At 33.2% G+C, this 13,691-nt stretch overlaps 2 pseudogenes; one reads left to right on the forward strand and one right to left on the reverse strand.

The window, feature by feature from the left end:
- Positions 1 to 109: 109 nt before the first annotated feature.
- Positions 110 to 11,358, reverse strand: LOC130975683 (ferric reduction oxidase 2-like; annotated as a pseudogene).
- Positions 11,359 to 11,512: 154 nt separating this feature from the next.
- Positions 11,513 to 13,460, forward strand: LOC130975684 (probable WRKY transcription factor 19; annotated as a pseudogene).
- The last annotated feature ends 231 nt before the right edge of the window (positions 13,461 to 13,691 follow it).

Genomic DNA, 13,691 nt, shown 5'->3' on the forward strand with positions numbered 1-13,691 from the left:
CAATTTACACTATCAAAAAATAACAAAGATTCTAACTCAAAATAAGCTAGCTAAGATCAATTCTCGCTAATAGCTAAACGTTTTATATCTTCTAACAATTCAAGTAAAATCACCAATTAAAGCTAAATGACTCAAAGTGCAGATTTTCAGCCAAATTAGATGAACAAATAGCTGCTACCTCCTGCCTCATTTCCTTGGGTCCAGAAACAAGAACCCCCGCATTTGACCCTTTCAGTTCCAACAGTAATCCTTCAGAAAAGAAAAAATAAAAGCAAATAAAAGACAGAAAAAAAGAAAAGGGAGCAATTTCATACCCTTGATATGTCTCTAGGCTATAGTTTAAAATAAAGATTCCCTTAAATTGAGGTTAGTTTTATATTTATAAAGTAATTAGTGTTACAGTTTACAAACTACATAGTAATTTGCCCAAAAAAAAAAAAGTGAAGTGACTTACTTCTTAGGTCAGGTCTTCTACCATAATGCACATTTGTAGCATTGGCAAGGATTTGGTTTGGTAGGCTTTCCAATTCTCTTTCTATGTCACAAACTTTGAAATTTGTTGATCCTACTTATGGAGATGACCCCTCCATATTCTGTACCTTCTTTGCTTCTTTGGCATTTTGTTTCTTGTTCCAAAGAACAGATACACTTGCACCCATTGCTATTGACACACATATAACTAACATGTTGATAGAAGACTTCAAAGGGTATGAAAATATTTTATTGGTGTTATGATCAACAGGAAAAATGTGGTAATGGTTAATCATCCCAATTAGGATAATGAAGATTATAAAAGAAGATGATATTATAGCACCAACCCAATCCCAACTATTTGGTCCTAAAATAGTAGAAATAGGCGAGTCTTTTTGGTTAGGCTTGAACCATATGGATTGAAGGGGAATTGGATTATTATTCTGTTTAAGGTCTTCCTCTCTTGTGATGTAAGCCTCAATTTGTAGTTGCAAACTAGAAATGTCACCGTTGATTCCATAACTTGGGAGGATCATATCTAACATTGAGAGACAAGAGGTCTTCTTAAATGCACAAATTAAGGTAAGTTTTGGAGTTCTGTATCTCAATGTTATGTTTAGATATATTAGCTCTCTGATGATAGACACAAAAGGGGTGATGCCACTGCCTCCACTAATCATCACAAGAGTTTCGTGCCTGGTGAATAGAAAGCAGAGTTATTACTTCTATTCTTAATATATAAAAGTAGATACATAAGAATGTACCACATTACTTTTGAAACATTTCTTTTTTCCTACTAATGTCATGTCAGCAATATTGTTTACTTGGCACAACTTTAGAATCAACCACTCAATTCTTGCCAAATCAACTACTATTTCCAAATCAGCAAAAAAAAAAATATACAAATAAAAAACTAAAAAATAGAATACAATAAATTTGTAACCTCCAAATACATTGAATTCATATTCCTATATTTATTATATCTTACCGTTATAAACAATACAATAAATTTATAACCGCAACAATTAATTTATAAATTAAAAGTTTAAAAAATAAAAATTATATTTTATTATTATAATTATGTTTATTATAATCATTTTAATTTTTGCCAATGAGTTATATCTCAAATAGCATAGTCTTTCATATTGGTCGCCAGTTCGAGTCTCTGTATGTTTGGTAAAAAAAATTATTTTAATTTTTAGAAGTAACACTAGGTACAAAGAACTATTATTGTAGTTTTTACTTATTATTAACAAATTCTATTTTATTTTACCAATATAAATTTTGAAAAGAATATTTAAAAACTAAAAAAAAAACAAATTATTAAAAGAGTATAAAAACGAAACTAAAAAATATATGATATTAGACATACATTTTCATATTAGATACATTTGTAGTATATAAGATGCATCATGCATGCATGTTTACCTCAAAACACTAATTAACTATTTTCTTTTTTTTTACTAAAAATATTTAACTTTTAGCTTTTATTGAGTATATTTGTACATATAAGATGTATCATGCATGGATATAAATCTAAATATATAATTATTACAATAATTATGTTGACCGCAACTCCATAAGTTTAGGTCATTAACTACGTCAATTGCATTGCCAACTTTAGAATAATTATTATTTGGCACAATTTTAAAATCAATGACTCAATTCTTGCCAAATCAACTATTATTTTCAAATCAGCAAAAAAATAAAATATACAAATAAAAAACTAAAAAATAGAATCTAATAAATTTGTAACCTCCAAATACATTGAATTCATATTCCTATATTTATTATATCTTACCGTTATAAACAATACAATAAATTTATAACCGTAACAATTAATTTATTAATTTTTTATAAATAACTCACGGTAACAAACATCCATATTACAAATGTCATAATATTATTAATCATAATAAATTTTACGTTATAAGTATTTAAATTCCATACCATTTAAACTACATATATAAGTCTCTTATCACTATTTCTTCACATAACAACAAATTTAGCACAAAAAATTTATTTTCGAACTGCATATCTCAAACTTACTCAATAGAGCATCATTCTTTCAAGAGCATAACGATTAGATCTAATGGCCATGTAATGAGAATCTGATGATCAGGTATGACAAAAAAAAAATTACAACATGCATCATACATTCATACTTACTCAAATACCATATACCTAATGATAACATAAATTGAATATTGAAATAGGAAAAGATCTTCACAATTTTAGCAACTATAAACGAAATTGATGACAAATTAGGATGAAATTGTGTTAAATGTAAAAAGTGTCAGAAGAAAGTATATATAAAAAAGAAACAACTACATTTGCGTGGCACATGTAATCAAATACCACAATATCCAACAATAAGGTAACTCTATATATTTTTCATAATCTCATTTATCAAATTATTAGTTGTTAGCCCAATACTTATTTTAGATTCAAAATTCAATTAAAGGTTTTAGATCAAAGTGTTACAACAACTTTTGTACTATTTGATGGCGACACAAAAAACTTATTGGACACAACTGCTTTAAATCTAATGACATTTCAGAAAAATAATGACATTGAAGCACCACCCCGTCAAGAGATTAAGGAGAAAGAAAACCATACAAATTCAAGACACATCTTCAGAAGAAGAACATACATATAAAGATGGAACCAAATAACACAATAGAAAGTGCATCAAACTCAACAATTCATAAAGAACATGTCTTCACAAGAACCTACGACAAAAAGAAGAAAGCACCAACTATAACTACCAACTAAAAAAAGGAGGACGAGCGCCACATAAGATGACTAAGTCCATCAACTAAAACAAATACAAAAATCAAACCACCAAATAAAAATGTTACTTTGTACAACTCCAACATTTAAATCCTTTGTACTACAAATTATTTAAAATAAAACACCTTTTAAATTTAACTTCAATTTACACATATTAAATTTATTTCTACAAAATATACCAATTTTTAATATTTATTATATACTATCATTAATTTATCGTCCTGCGCATCGCGCGGGTCTCATTCTAGTTGTAAGAAATTATAAACAATCATTTTAGACTAAGCCAGAAGTGATGTTATTTAGAGAGTAACTTTCTTGCTAGCAACTGAAAAACACTTTTCCATAAATTTCTGAGGTTTTTAGAGCTTTAAGGTGATAATAACTAGTTTTTTCCTATTTAGTTGTGAAAAGTATATATATATATATATATATATATATATATATATATATATGCGGAAAAAAAAACTTATTCATGAATGGATGTGTAATTTGTTAATATAAACTTGGGCTTTATATTTAACAAGAAAAATAGAGATAAGAAAATAAAAGATATGTATAAAAGTTGTGGTTTACATGATAAAGAGTCATGTTATTTATAAGCATCTTTCAAACTAACCTCATAAATATTTAGCTACTAACTACTAACTTTCAACTACTTATTATTACTCTAACACAACTATTTATTATTGTTCTAATACGCTCCCACAAGTTGGAGGATGAAAAATATCAAGAACTCCTAGTTTTGAGAGATTAAGATGAAAGAGATGAGGGGAAAATGACTTAGTAAAGATGTCAGCCAATTGTCCTGAAGAAGAGACAGGAAGAAATTTCACCATTCCAGCTTGAGCCTTTTGACGGACCACATGACAATCAACTTCCAAGTATTTAGTTCGCTCATGAAAAATAGGATTTGCTGCAATGTGTAGAGCACTCTGATTATCACAAAAAAGAATAGGAGTGCGATCAGTTGGAATTTGAAGAAAATGCAGCATATTAATCAACCATTGGAGCTCACAGGTGGTGTTTGCAAGAGCGCTATATTCTGCTTCTGTTGAAGACCTAGCAACAGTGGATTGCTTTTTTATTTTCTAAGAGATCAAAGACTTTCCCAAAAAGAAACAATAACCAGTTAAAGAACGACGAGTATCTGGACAACCCGCCCAGTCAGAATCACTGAATCCACATATATGAACAGAAGAGTCACGGAGAAAGAAAAGACCTCTGCCTGGATTAGACTTCAAGTATCTCAAAATCTGATTTGCTGCACGAAAATGGGATTCAGTAGGAGAAACCATGAATTGGCTAAGCTGATGTGTAGCGTATGTAATGTCAGGCCGGGTAGTAGTAAGGTAGAGGAGGCGGCCAACAAGATGACGATAAATTAAAGGATCGGGAAGCAAAGGATTATTGTCTTGATGTAACTTTGAAGAACTGTCCATGGGAACAGATGTTGGTTTAGCACCCAACAAGCCAGAATCTTCCAATAAATCAACACAATATTTTCTTTGAGACAAAAAAATTCCTTGAGCAGAATGAGCAACTTCAATACCCAAAAAATATTTAAGAGTATCCAAATCTTTGATTTTGAAATGCTGATTTAAAATAGATTTAATGGTAGCCATCTCAGAAATAGAATTTCCAGTGAGAACAATGTCATCAACATACACCAATAAGATAGAAACTTCAGCACCAATAAATTTGACAAAAAGACTGTAATCAGATAGAGTCTGCTGGTACCCACAAGAAATTAAAAGTTTGGATAATTTTTCATACCACATACAACTTAATTGGCGCAAACCATACAGTGATTTCAGCAGTTTACAACACTGATTTGGATGACTAGAACTGATTCCAGGAGATAAGGTAATGTATACATCTTCAGATAAACCTCTGTGCAAGAAAGCATTGTTAACATCTAGTTGATGGATAGGCCACCTCTTCATGGAAGCCAGAGCTAATACAAGTCGGATTGTAGCTGGTTTTACTACCGGAGAAAAAGCCTCCAAGAAATCTACCCCTTCTGTTTGTGTGAATCCTTTTGCTACAAGACGAGCCTTATAGCATTCCACAGAACCATCAGGGCAACGCTTGATCCGATATACCCATCTACAGCCAATGGGTTTTACACCAGGAGGACAATCCACAACAGACCAAGTTTGGTTCAAATCTAGAGCAACAAGTTCATTTTTCATAGCACTGCGCCAATAAGAATATTTATTGGCGTCTTGAAAAGACTTTGGCTCAATTTCAGAATGCAAGGATAAAATGAATTTCTGATGAGAAGGGGAAAGAGAGGTCAGAGACAGAACAGAAGAAATAGGATACCTACAAGTTGAAGATGATGGAGTTGGGGTAGTGAGAGAAGAGCCGCAAATATAGTCAGCGAGACGATTGGGGGGATGTCTTTGACGGAGACTATGACGGATGATAGGATGAATGGTTGAGGACGGTTTAGGAGAGATTATGTCTGATTGGGAAGCAGAAGACAAGGTTAAGGATTGTGAAAGAGGAGAAGAGATGAACTGAGGTGTATTAAGTTGATGATGAAGTATGGGTGGGTCAATGGGTAATGGTTCAGGCCCAATGGGAAGGGAAATGAGTTGTTCAGTTGGTGTTTCATGGAATTGTTTTGTTTCGGACATGTGTGGGTTTGGTATGTTTAAAACAGATTTAGTACTAGTAGGAAAAGGTATTAGCATTACATAGAAAACAATGTTTCTGGACATTTCAAACTTTTTATTTTCCAAAGTGTAAACAACGTACCCTTTAATCCCATTTTTAAAACCAAGAAAAACAGCTTTCTTTGCCCTTGGATCAAATTTAGAACGATTAGCCATGAGAGTTGATACATAACATAAGCAACCAAAAACCTTTATATCATTATAATTAGGAGATTTATTAAATGAAATTTCAAAAGGAGTTTTAAAATTATTTATAGAAGAAGGGACTCGATTAATTAGATAAACTGCATGACTGATAGCATAGGACCAAAATGATAGAGGTAAATTAGATTGAAACATGAGAGTACGGGCCACATTTAAAATGTGTTGGTGCTTACGTTCCACTATCCCATTTTATTCGGGTGTTTCAACACAACTACGTTGATGAATTATGCCCTTTGAAGAAAATAAATCATGTAAGAGAAATTCCGGTCCATTGTCGGAACGTATATACTTAACTTTGGAGTTAAATTGCGTTTCAACCAATGCAATAAAATTCTTGACATGATTTTGTACTTCACTTTTTGATTGCAATAAAACTACCCAAGTAAAACGGCTGAAATCATCAACAATATTTAAAAAATATTTATGATTATGGATTGAATTTTGTCAAAACGGTCCCCATATATCAAAATGCAATAATTCAAAAATTACATTAGCTTTATTAAAATTTGGAGAGAATGAAAGTTTCTTTTGCTTGGAAAAATGACAAACATCACAAGGCTCATCATGAGGCATAAAAATAAAGGAAAATTGTCTGTGTAAAAATTTTAATCTTTGTCCAGAAAGATATCCTAAACGAAAGTGCCATAAATTGAAAGGTGTAATGGGTGTTGAATGAGTGTTGTTTATTGTATAAGTAGGAAAAGAATTATTTGTTATGATGGAGGTTTCAAGAACATACAACCCTTCTCTCATGCTACTCAAACCAATCAGCCTTTTTCAAAAATGCTAGAAGGATGTTGTGTTGGACTGGAGTAAGGCCCAAAGTTTGCTCTGTATGTGTTCTCTGAGGAGTCATTTCTTCATGAACTAGGGCATGAGACTAATGAGAGGAAACTGGCGGCGTGGGAAAGTCAGGAGGCGGTGTCCGCACAACATTGGCATTAAGTGAGGCAGAGGCACGATCAAGGAATCGTGGTCTCCTTGGATGATGCGGGTGGCCGGGAGGGTAGCCACGTTTGCTGTAACAAACATCCACGGTGTGCCCCCCTTTACCACCGTAAGAGCAGATCTTCGAGGAACCGCCGGTGCCGCGTCCTGGGTTTAAAGAGGCATACCCACGATCACGGCCAAGAGGACGACGAGCTTCTACGGCAGTAGCAATGGTTCATTGATCGTCCAAAATTCCAATGCGTTTTGAAGTTTACGTTCGTGTTGAACGACAAGAGTGAACCCTGGTGGCAGGCGGAAGAGGATCAAGAAGAAGAACTTGTGATCGAACTATAGAAAAACGCTCATCAAGACCTTTAAGGAATCGAATAATAAAATCTTGCTATCAATGTGTTTTGGCTGGACAATTACAGACAGGAAGAAGACGTGAGTTATCAAGCTCTTCCCACAATGTCTTCAAAGAGGTATAAAATTCTGTTACTGACTGATTTCCTTGTCTAAGAGCATAAATTTCTTCTTGTAATTCTGCAATACGAAGAAGATCACTTTGGGAACAACGCTCTTTAAGGTCAGTCCATACAGAAGAGGTAGTAGAAAAATAAACAACACTTTGGGTAATAGAGGGAGAGAGAATGAAATAGCCAAAATAACACTAGATTATTACAACGCTCCCATATTGGAAACAGAGGATCATCAGTTAGAGGAGAAGGAATAGAACCAGTGAGAAAGCCATATTTATTTTTGGAGATGATGGCTATAGAAAAGGATCGACACCAAGAATGATAGTTACTGCCAGTAAAGACAGGAGTAATAATGACAGATGTTGGATTTTCACTAAGATGAATATAGAAAGGGCTAGTAGGATCTTTTGCTATATTAGAAGATGATTCTGCCATTAGAGGAGAAGAAGACAATGAAGGCTGATTATTTGGGTTTGAAGTTTTCACCATAGGTACCAACAGAGCTCTTTTTGCGATACCATAACAAGAAAAATAGAGATAAAAAAATAAAAGATATATATTAAAGTTGTGGTTTACATGATAAAGAGGCATGCTATTTATAAGCATTTTTCAAACTAACCTCATAAATATTTAGCTACTAACTACTAACTCTCAACTACTTATTATTACTCTAACACAACTATTTATTATTGTTCTAATAATATTAAAAAAAATGCAAACCTTAGATAATCGGTAGATACAGATCCATAAGGACCTTCAACATGGACATTGAGATGATCAATTGCAGATGGTATTGAAAGCATCTGATAGAGTTTCTGGGACCAAGCTCCCTCACTCTTAATGACAACACTTAGAATTTCAGGCTCCAAGTTACTATCAGAAATAAATGGTATGTTTATGAACACAATACTTGTGGGATTATATGTCAACCCTGCCAAAAAAATATACATAGCCACATCAGCACTAAAAACAATATATAAAAATTCTTATCATTGAAATTTGAGCTTTTTTTTTTCAAGAAGCAAGTCATAAACCAAATTATCTACTTGATCCCTCAAAAATATTTGACATTGGTTTGGTTCCTTACAAATTTATAATATATTAACTTAGTCCCCTGAAAATTATACATCACATTAGTCAAATTCCTGAAAGATTTTTTATTAGTTTAGTCCTTAGAAAATATATGTGATAATACTCTGGTTCTTAAAAAAGCATGCAACCTCAACTTGATCTTTTATTTTATATAAATTTGTTTGCAGAAAGTGATAATGTATTTGCACACACTGTTTTTTAAACCTACCCGAGTCCCAAGAATAGGAAAAACTGATTTTTTTTTTCCCATCTCTCTCACACCCTCTATGATTTTGGTGTCTGTAATTAGTATTCTGTATCTTTAAACAATTAAGAGACAAAATCTAAGGGACTAAACATCTAGTTTATTTTATCTTACCATGGGTCTTAGAGAAGTTAAGTTCTACCGCTTCACATGACAAAACACGAGCAGAAACCAACCGAGCTCGCTGTCTTGATTGCAAGAACCTTAGATAACGATCAACCAAGAAGAGGTAGAAACCAGGGAGCATAATACAAGCATAGGAGATTCCCACATGAAAGATGAACAACACAATGAAAAGGATGTGGAGGTGGTGTGTGTAGAAAATGCGAGGGAATGTTGTAAGCCACATTAAAAGACCAATTAGCAAAGTTAACTCTCCTGCTACATTTGATATCCCTGTTTTTTTCCATTCTAGCATCTGCATTGAGAATAATAGTAATAGTATCATGAATCTATAGTTCTATGTTATAGTAGATAACAAAATGATTAAAAAATATCCAAGTGACTAGCATAGAGCACAATAGTAGTAAATTAACTTGTTTGTGCTACAAATAGTTAGTTAGTCAGTATAGTTTCTTTTATTTAATTAATTTTATTTCACAAGATCCTAAAATCCAATAATACATTAAAAAGAAAAAGATAAACAAGAATTAAACATGCCCTTAGAATTGGTACTTTCTTCTTTTCTTTTGAATCCAAGTTTTGAAAGTTTCATGAATACAGTGTGATTCAAGTTTTAGACTACATATCATTAGTTTGCAAACTTGATTTATTTTTCACATTTATCAGTCAACAACCCTATATTTTACTCCATCAAATTTCAAAATGCACCATGAATTGACTCCATGAGTTGAGAATCTACCATTTTTCAAGTCTGAAAAGGGGAGAGAAAAAGTAGGGGACTATTTTGACGAACCTTTGAAAGTTGATTAGTCACTGCCCAATAAATGATGTAGCAAACGCCATGAGCAGTGAAGATTGTCATGAGCATATTTCCAAGCCAAATATGGTACTTTATGCAACTCTCTGATTTTAGACCAACCAGTGGCAACAATGAGGAGCCACGTGTCACTGGGAAAAACAACATTGCCAAGCATATGTTCCCAACTTTCCCCAACATTAGTGCTGATTTATCTAGTTTCTTCTGCCATCTGCGAAAACACAAAAATCACTTCCTTCACCACCAATCCTAGTTATTAAAACAGAAATAACATTTAGAAAAATGTTCCAAATTGCGATTGAGATCGCATAAAAGTTATATTATTATTACCTTTAATTGCACACTAATGAACAAAATTCATGATTGAGACCATAATCAAAACTATAATCCTTAAATAACTTAGAATATATATCCATATCATAGAGCAAATATGTGTAAAACTCAATTCATTGTGTATGTAATTGTATTATGATTTTAATTTAATTGCAAAATATTCAACAAATATTCAATTGATGCAACTGCAATTACAATTCATTAAAGGCTTAATACATACATATTACATATAGCAACTTAGAATGTTTATTTGTATATAGAGAGTTGCACTTAAATTCCACGTGTTCGCCATCATTCTCCTATATGAATAGCACACTAAATGACTGTATGCTCTTATGAAAATTAATTCATATACAAAATTTCTGAGTTTGATAGGAATATATATATTCTTACACTTTTACTCCATCTTCTGCTGCTGATTTCAGAGAAATTTTGGCAAAGCTGTTGTTTAGATAATTTGAAAAGGACCAAACTAGTAGCACAATGAACATGAACAACAAGGCAAGTTCTGTGCCAGAAACAATGCCAAAAGGGCCTCTCACAAGCATTGGACGCTTCCCTATGAATACTCCCTCACATTTCTTCCCATTCTTGTTCCTGGAGTGGTGCAAAGAATTCAAGGAATTTTAAACCAATCATCAGAACTGGGAATACTCTAATTATGTTATAAGAATACTACATCCATTGATAAGACGTTTTTATTTTTCTGATACATTCTTCAATTATTTTATCAAGAAACAAATTACACCGAAATATATCAATTTATGAATGTACTTGAAAAAATGGATGGACAGAGTACCTTAAAATACTTATTACTTAGCAGAAGTAGATATGGCTAGAACTTAGAAGAATAAGAAAATTAAAATCAATTGGGATTCAAGAATAAGAAAAAATATTTCACCTTTCCATTTTGAATGAATTGTATTTCTTTGCTATATGGAGGTAGATACTTCCCAAAACAGCTATGAACAATATTGGAAAAATGAATAGCAGAAGTGTTGCACCTGCAAGAAGAACGTCATAGAATATATCAGCGTAAACAAAGAATGTATATATGTGAATTTTGACCTCTTTTGTCTCAAGGATTTTAAACAACAAAATCTTACAGAAGAATATTTGGATCTGTCCATCAATGATAGACCCATCAATGCTTGGCATAGTGCTCTTGAAAAAATAAAGAGCTTTCCACATGTCGATATTTCATATACATTGAAAATAAGTTATGATGGTTTAGATTCCATGGAAATGGGATATCTTTATAGATATTGCTTATTTTTTTAAAGGATGGAATGAAGATTCTATAATAAATATATTAAAATGGTGCGGTTATCATCTTGAGATTGGTATGGCTACTTTGATTGATAGATATCTACTCACTATAAATAAGAATGGTGGATTGGAGATGCATGATTTGCTTGAAAAAATGGGCAAACATATTTTAATTCAAGAATCTCCAAATGATCCTAGCAAGCATAGCAGGTTACAGAGCTACAAGGACGTCAACATTATTCTTACACAAAACAAGGTAATTGAAAAAATTTTCACAATTATAAGGCTGTAAAATAAAAATAAAAATAAGCATTTAGTATTCTATCATTGTAATTAAAAAAAGATATCAATTCAGTATAACTGAATGACTTCTCATTGATTTGTTGTGTAGGGAATAGAAGCAACTCATAGCATTGTTTTGTTAGGCAATAAGGATATCTATCAAGAAAAATATATAGCGCGTTGGAGTCTTGGAGAGATTTGTCTTTTTCAAATATATGTCAGCTAAAGCTCCTCATTTTAAATGGTGTTAAAGCTCCCATTATTAGCAACATTCCTTGTTCATTAAGAGTTTTGCGCTGGACATATTGTCCATTGGAAACTCTGCCCTTTATAGATCAGAAGTCAGAACTATGAACTTGTTGAAATTGATTTGTCTTGTAGCTCCAGCATTGTACAAGTATGGCATGGAAAAAAGGTGAACCTTTTCATCCAGAGCTCTATTAAATTTTTCTGCAAGATAAACATTTGCAAGGATAGTAATGTTGTGATGTTTCTTTATTTTGTTTAGTTTATGGAAAAACTGAAGTACTTAAATCTGTCTAATTGCTCCAGATCTCTCTGAGGCTCTCAATCTGGAAACACTTAATCTTGAAAGTTTTGAAGAAGTGAGTGATATTCCCTGTATCTCGCACACCACAAGAGCCTTGTTAAACTTAAGAGAAAGTTTAGGGGACTAGCACTTAACCATAAAAAAAAAATGAGTAATCCTACATCATTAGATGTCATCTCATACCATTAAAAATATTGATGATGGCTAACTGATGGCTACATATCACAATTTCTGCTGGCCCCCTAGCATTCCTCCTTGGGGGCTGCACAAGCATGAGGAAACTTCCAGAATTTGGAGAATGCATGAAACATTTATCAATTCTTTCTTTGTGCGGAACAGCCATAGAAGAACTACCCACAACGGTTGGATGTCTAGTTGGCCTAAACAAGTTGTACTTTTAGACAAATGCAAAAGACTTACTTTCCTTCCAAACAACATTCAAGAGTTAACATCCCTCACATATTTGAATCTTTCTTACTGCCAAAATGTCCTTCAATCTTTGCATTCTCTGTCTACTCTGGCCTCATTGGGTACTCTGATATTATCCATGTGTTTTCTCACATCTCAAGAGTCATCGCCTTACAATCTTGGCCACTTACCTTCTTTGACGGATTTGGACTTATCAAAAAACAATTTTGTAAAGGTTCCAATAAATATCCATGAACTCCCCAGGCTTAGACGTCTGAATCTAGATAAGTGCCATAATCTGAAAGTGTTACTAGAGCTTCCATCAAGTATAAGAGAGTTAAATGCACGAGATTGTGAATCACTGGATGCATGGAATTCAAATGTTGCATCAAAGGCATGATTTGTCTTTGCAACATCAACTAACCATGATCCTGATGACTTGTTGCAAATGTGGGTCGCACATAAGCAAGTAAGGTTGATCAAAGGGGAGGTAATTCCATCGTGGTTTGTGCATCAGGAACAGGGTAATGGAGTATCAATCACATTGCCACATCATGAAAACATGGCACTTGCTCTCTATTTCCGATTATGCCCAACTTGACATAATTATATGCCACCTATTCTACGTCCGTCGGTGATTTGCAACGGTGAAGAATTTATCAAAAAGAGTTTCACTAAGATGCGTCAAACTAAACATTCTCAGCATTTCATCCTCTGCTTGACCAGTGACTATTTTGTTGACCAATTTTGCCATGACTATCGCTTCCACCTGGTATTCGAATGAAAGTACAGAGTTCTGGGGCTCGTTGGGTGTGCAAGCAAGACATTCAAGATATTTACATGAACATGAACATCATCCCACCTTCTTCTCCTTCTCATTCTAGGAAAAAGATGCTCATGGTTGCCCCTTCTTTGTGTTTGTCTCCGCTGGAGGAGAAAGAGGAAGAACATGTTGCTATTGGCTCTGACCCACCTGAACTATTACCTCTCTTCCCTTTGCATTCCCACAACACTT

This window comes from Arachis stenosperma, chromosome 4 (assembly GCF_014773155.1).
Source record: "Arachis stenosperma cultivar V10309 chromosome 4, arast.V10309.gnm1.PFL2, whole genome shotgun sequence".
In the NCBI taxonomy this organism is placed as follows: domain Eukaryota; kingdom Viridiplantae; phylum Streptophyta; class Magnoliopsida; order Fabales; family Fabaceae; genus Arachis; species Arachis stenosperma.